Genomic DNA, 7,084 nt, shown 5'->3' with positions numbered 1-7,084 from the left:
TTTCTTTCTTTCTTTCTTTCTTTCTTTCTTTCTTTCTTTCTTTCTTTCTTTCTTTCTTTCTTTCTTTCTTTCTTTCTTTCTTTCTTTCTTTCTTCCTTCCTTCCTTCCTTCCTTTCATCCTTACCTTCTGTCTTGGAATCAATACTAAGTATTGGTTCCAAGGCAGAAGAGCAGTGAGGGTTAGGCAACAGGGGTCAAGTGACTGACCCAGAGTTAGAAACAGCTAGAAAGTACCTGAAGCCACATTTGAACTCAGAACCTTTCCTTCTCTAAGCCTGACTCTCAATCCATTGACCCTCCTAGCTGCCCTTTGTATTTCTTTTTTGAGACTCGGGGCTACCCATCTCACCCAGACTGAAATTGACATTCATGGCCCCGATCCTAACAATGTTTGGTGCACACGCTTGGGTGGGTTGAGCCCTCCTTCAGTAGCCTGATGACCCTCTGTTTCTGGAGGCTCACTCTATTCGAGCTATCCTAAATGGAGACACCCAATTGGCTTTAGCCCACTGCAGCTCAGAACTCCTGAGCTCAAGAGGTCCAGCATCCTTAGCCTTGTCAGTGTCAGGGATTAGAGGTGGGCGCTACCACGCCTGGCCGCTTACATTTCTAAACACAACCTGATTGGGGCAATTCTTAGAACCATCCCGGGTCTTCTTGGTGGCTGTCCTTTGCATCTTTTCTGCTTCAGGGTTGTTTTGTGTTTTTTTTAATGTCAATGAGAGTGTTCCTTAGACATCACTGTAAAAAAGAAATTTCAAAATTCCTCTCACTCTTTATGATTAAAAAAAATACTGCTCTTAGCCAAAAGAGGCATTTTGTGGGCCCCAGTCCTAGTATATTACACTGGATGAAGCAAAACAGGATGGATTTTGTTGGGGACTTTAAATGAGAGGTAGGAAGCCAACAGATGAAAAGAAGAAGAGAAGCCATTCCAGATGAGAAGACTGAGGTCCCGTGATGGGGAATGACTTGGCCAAAGGCATTAGGAACATGGATTTAGTTAGAGCTGAGCCTAGAGAGACCTTTGAGGGCCAGAGTAGAATTCCTTCTATGATATTTCCCGTGAGCGGGTCAGCTGGCCTCTGCTCAAAGGTCTCCCCCTTAGGCGGCCCTGTGCCATTTTGGGGTACTTGCAGAGTTTTCTCCTCAGATTCGACTTCTGTCTGTCCCTCAGAAACCTCCATTATTTGTTCGTGGTTCTGAACTCTGAACTGGAGCAGAATAAGTCAGAACCGTCCTCCACATGACAGCCCTTCAAATACCAGACTCTTCTTTTCCCCACCTCTGTCATCTATTCTCAAAGCTAACATCATCTCCAGTCTGCTTACCATCTTGGTTTCCTTTCATCAGAAACGGTCCAGCTTTTTAATGTCCTTCTTAATAAAATGAGGTGGCAGGGGACGCAGTGGATAGAGTGCTGGCTTGAAGTCAGGAAGACCTGAGTTCAAATCCAGCCTTAGCCACTTAACTAGCTCTAGTGTGACCCTGTGCAAGTCACTTCACCCTGTTGGCCTCAGTTTCCTCATCTGTCAAATGAGCTGGAGAAGGAAATAGCAAACTAGCTGTGTGTTCCTGGGCAAGTCATTTCACCCTGTTGGCCTCAGTTTCCTCATCTGTCAGATGAGCTGGAGAAGGAAATAGCAAACTAGCTGTGTGTTCCTGGGCAAGTCATTTCACCTTGTTGGCCTCAGTTTCCTCATCTGTTAGATGAGCTGGAGAAGGAAATAGCAAACCATTCCAGGATCTTTGCTAAGAAAACCCCAATTGGGGTCATGAAGAATCAAACACAACTGTAATGACTGAACAACAACACTTCTTACCTCATTGTAGCATATTAGAGGATAATATTGTTCCACTAGTTCTGGATTTGGGCATCAGAACTTATGATTGAGTCCCAACACTGTCCCTAATTTCCTTGTGTGACCCTGGACGAGTCATTCCCTTCTCTGACAGATTGGAGTTCTCTGCCCTGAAATGGAGCAAAGAGATTCGGATTAAATGAGATCTTTTCCAGTTCTAAATCTATGATCCAATGAGCTAATGGGGCAAGCTAATATAACCCTACTGATGATCTCCCAGGCTAGAACAACACCCAAGCAGGAAAAAAGGGGATATGTATTTTCCTGAAGTCAGCCAAGAACCGACACAGTGGAATTCGAATACAGGTCAGCTGTAATACAAGCTTCTAATTCCTGACCCCACTTATACAAAACAGATGCAAAAGAGGGGTGCACTAAAAGAAGGTATGAGGCAGTAATACAGTGATCCAGGACAATTCTGAGGGACTTGGGACAGAGAAGGCCACCCACCCCCCAGAGAAAGAACTGCTGGAGTCCGGCTGTAGATGAAAACATTCCATTTTCCCCTTGTTTATTTGGGGGTTTTGGTGCTATGTTGAGGATTTTCTTACAAAGATGAACAATATGGAAGCATGTTTTGTGTGACAATACGTGGATAACTCAGACTGAATTGCTTGTCAGCTCTGCGAGGGGGGAGACAAGTTAGAGCATATAACTTTGGAAAACTAAGGTGGAAGTTTGTTTTTATTTGGAATTGATAAAATAAAAGATCTTTACATAAAAAAGGCTGCTAGGTAGCACAATGGATAGAGCACCAGACCCAGAGCTGGGAGGAACTGGGTTCAAATCTACCCTCAGACACTTCCTAGCTGTGTGACCCTGGGCAAGTCACTTAACCTCCATTGCCTACCCCTTACCACTCTTTTGTACTGATTCTAAGATAAGGTAAGGGTTGTTTTTGGTTATTTTTAAATGTAGTTCCCATGGTTTTAATGTTGACATATGAACAGAAAATTCATACAGTGGTACCTTGACACACGAGTTTAATTCTTTCCATGGCCAAGCTCACAATTCGATTTGCTCCTGTGTCCAATTGAATTTCCCCATTTAAATGAATGAAAATGCAATTAATTCATTCCAACCCCCAAAAAATCACACGAAATTTTTGTTTTATATGCATTTAAATACAAAAATGTACTTTATAAATAACAAATAGATATATTTGTAGTGCTATAAGGAATTTCTAAATTTCATTTATCTCGTTATGAGCAGAAGTTTTAGGTCAGAGGAAGGTTTTCATTTGTACGCCGTCTCCTTAAGAGACAAAACAGAGAGATCTTGCCTCTATCTCTTTAAAAGACAGACTATTAAAAAAAAAAAGGTTGGAGTCAGTTAGAAGAACTCCATCTTGTGTGGCTTCTCAGGGGGCAGGAGTTCTGGGGTTTGTGGCTTGGGTTTCTCTCTTTTAAGAAGATCAGGCAGTTAACTGTTTAGAGTTGAAAGTTAGATACAAATCTGAGAAGTCTGTTGCTAAGAGCTTTCTCTCAGAACTCCGAGGGAGAGAAACACACTCTGTGACCCTGTGACAGGCAGGCAGGTTCATCCTTGAGGGAGAAGCAGCCCTTCGAGGGAGGAGTTTTTCCCCTTGTCTGTGTCTGGGTACGACAGGCAGTTTCCAAGGGACAGTTAATAGACGAATTACTTTAAAGGGTTCGTTACTGATAAATGTTCATTGATTAGTTAAGAAAGATAAATAGCGAATTCAATATTTAGTTAGACAGAGTAGTTTGGGTTAGGCCTGCTCCGTCAGGCACGTAGATTTCTTAGCTATAGAGATCTTGGTAGAGGATTAAGATTTCTTAGACAGTATAAGGAGTAAAGAGATTTACTATCCCATTTCCTACCTCCTGTTTCCTATCCCTACTCGCCTCCCAATCATAGCCATTCTGATCTCTGCAACTTTTATCAAACTCCCACGAATACCTTTTATCCCATAACGATTCATAACAGCCCATCAACCTTCAATACAATTTTATGTACCCATCCTCAACCTCATCCAACATGAATTAACTATAACAAGAGATAATAAGGAAGAATGTAAGGAAATAAACTTGCTTATGAAATGTTATTTACCTTCAAGGTCAGGCAAAGATGCTAAAGGAGAAGGTTTTCATTTCATGCACTATCATTTAACATAACTTACTCTCTATACACGTAAGGCTACATTTAAATGCAAAATTGGCCTTCCACGTTACTTATGTGGAACTTTATTGCTCAACTTAATTGCTATTTTTTTTTACTTTACTTAATTATCATCTTTTTCTTCATTGAATTTTGGCTCTTTTGCCACACTTTCCTCGATTTCACTTGAGGCCATTTCAACAAAAACCTTTCCACGGAGGTTTGTTTCTTCCTCCCTTTCAGAACGTTTTGATAATGTGTGAAACAAATGTCACCACACAGTTCCAACGCACAACCCGTTATGACTTTTTCTGGGTGTGTCTTTCAATAAACTGTTTAATTTTTTTTTCCCCAAATCCTCAACATTTCCTTAATCTCACTTGTATTGATTACTTCATCCACCTTGTGTGCTCTGGACTAATTTCCTGCAAAACCTCCATAAGCTGCTGCTGCTATAATGCCTTCGATGCTTCCGTCACCAGGACTCACAGTTAAAAGTTAAGAAATTTACCCCCCAAAAAATGATAATATAGACAAAAATGAAGAAAGCGTAAACAGCTCAATACAGATGCTCACACAGCCAGATAAACACTGAACTAAACGAGACAAGCCTCGTGTAACTAGTGAAATGGAATGCTGGGCAGACTATCTAGTGAAGGGTGGTGGAAGCTCGTGATTCAAATATCCACTCGTGACTTAAAACAAAAAATCCGGATCGTGACTGCTCGTATCTCAAATTGCTCGTGATTAAAGTGCTCGTGTACCGAGGCGCCACTTGTGTATAAGGATGTGCGAGTCTTGGGGATCTCACTCACAAAGCAAAATTTAGCAAGGAGGTACACGGTACAGCCCCCTCGGCAGGCTGCTTACGCCCAGTATCCAGTTCCATGAGTTCTGTGTCCTATCTATCCACTTTTCCCAGCTTTCATGACCAGGAGCTGAATTTAAGCCTTGTCACATCTCACCCCGCAATTGCAGTAGCCTCTTTGTTTCTCAGGCAAGCAACTAGGTGGTGCCACAGTGCCCCAGAGCATCAGGCCTGGATGGCTCATCTTCCTAAGTTCAAATCTGACCTCAGACACTCACTAGCAGTGGGACCCTGGACAAGTCACTTAGCCCTGTTTCCCCCCTCAGTTTCCTAATTTCTAAAATGAGCTGGAGAAGGAGATGGCAAACCATTCCAGTATCTTTGCCAAGAAAACCCCAAGTGGGGCATGGAGAGTCACAAACGGCAGCAGCAACAACAACAAAAAGACTGAATGATCCTCAACAAGTCACTTAATCCCGTTTGCCTCAGTTTCCTCATCTCTAAAATGAACTGGAGAAGGGAATGGTGAACCACTCCAGTATCTCTACCAAGAAAACTCCAAATGGGGTCCTGAAGAGTTGGACACAACTGAAGGACAATTTAATTGGTGTCCCTGCTTTCAATTTCTCCTCTCTCCAATTTACCCTCCACACAGCTGTCAAAATCTTCCTCAATCAAGGGCAGCCAAGTGACTCAGAGAGTAGAGAGCTGGGCATAGAGAAGGGAAGTCCTGGGTTCAAATCTGGCTTTAGATATTTTCTAGCTGTGTGGCCCTGGGCCAGTCACTTGACCCCCGTTGCCTAGCCCTTACTACTCTGTTGCCTTGAAGTTGATACTTAGATTACTTATTACTTAGGCACTGGTTCTAAGACAGAAGATAAGGGTTTAAAAAAAAATTCTTCCTTAGTCCTAAGTCTGACCATGTCACTTTTCTGCTCAAGAACCTTCAAAGGATCTTTGTTGCTTCTAGAACAAAATACACACTCCCCCCCACCCCAGCCCCCAAGAGGACTTAAAATCCCTGAGAGCAGGGATTATTTTTTCCTCTTTTGTCTGTGAACTCCCAGAGACCAGCACAGGGGCTGACACAGAGTAGGTACATCATGTTTGTTGGACTGGACTAGAGGAGCCTGGACCAGAGGGTGGATAAGATGCTTCCCACTTCTAGAGTTCTGATCTGTGGTTGGTGGTTGTTGTCTTTCATACTGGGAGAGGGTCAAAATGACATCAATGGGCCATGTCTGATCCTATGACTCTGGGGAGGGAGGAACAGGCCAATCTCTTCTACCCCCAAAAACCTAACATCTGGATTCCCACAAAGGTCAAACCAAGTGAAGTAGAGAGGAGGAAACACTGTTTGCTTTCCAAAGGGAGATGCCTTTGCCTTGCCATAGGGATGCTTTATGGTTTTTTTTTTTTTAACCCTTACCTTCCATCTTGGAGTCAATACTGTGTATTGGTTCCAAGACAGAAGAGTGGTAAGGACCAGGCAATGGGGGTCAAGTGACTTGCCCAGGGTCACACAGCCAGGAAGTGTCTGAGGCCAGATTTGAACCCAGGGCCTCCCATCTCTAGGCCTGGCTCTCAATCTACTGAGCTACCCAGCTGCCCCAATATGGATGCTTTAAAAAAGAGCCAGGATTTGGAATTATGCCCAAAGGGCTTTAAAAGAATGCATGCCCTTCCATCCAGCAATACCATTCCTAGGTCTGTATCCCAAGGAGATTTTAAAAAATGGAGAAGGATCTCTTTGTACAAAACATTTATAGCTGCTCTCTTTGTGGTAGCAAAAAATTGGAAAATGAGAGAATGTCCTTCGATTGGGGAATGGCTGAACAAATTGTGGTCTATGATGGTGATGGAATACTATTGTGCTATAAGGAACGGTGAATAGGATGACTTCAGAAAGAACTGAAAAGACCTCCATGAACTGATGTGGTATGAAATAAGCAGAACCAGGAGAACATTATATACAGTAACTGTAACATTGTAGGATGATCAAATATAATAGACTTTGCTACTAATAGCAATGCAGTGACCCAGGACAACTCTGAGGGACTGATGAGAAAGAACGCTGTCCACATCCAGAGGAAGAACTGTGGGAGTAGAAACACAGAAGAAAAACATGTGATTGATCCCTTGTTTCTATGGGTGCAGGATTTGGGGTTTGGTCTTTCAAAGATGACTATTACAAAAGTGAATAATATGGAAATAAGTTTTTGAGTGATCGTATATGTATAACGCAGTGGAATTGCTCATCAGCTCCAGGAGTGGGGAGAAAAGAGGGGAGGGA

This window comes from Gracilinanus agilis, chromosome 1 (genome assembly GCF_016433145.1).
Source record: "Gracilinanus agilis isolate LMUSP501 chromosome 1, AgileGrace, whole genome shotgun sequence".
NCBI lineage: Eukaryota > Metazoa > Chordata > Mammalia > Didelphimorphia > Didelphidae > Gracilinanus > Gracilinanus agilis.
This window is presented reverse-complemented; position numbering follows the sequence as displayed.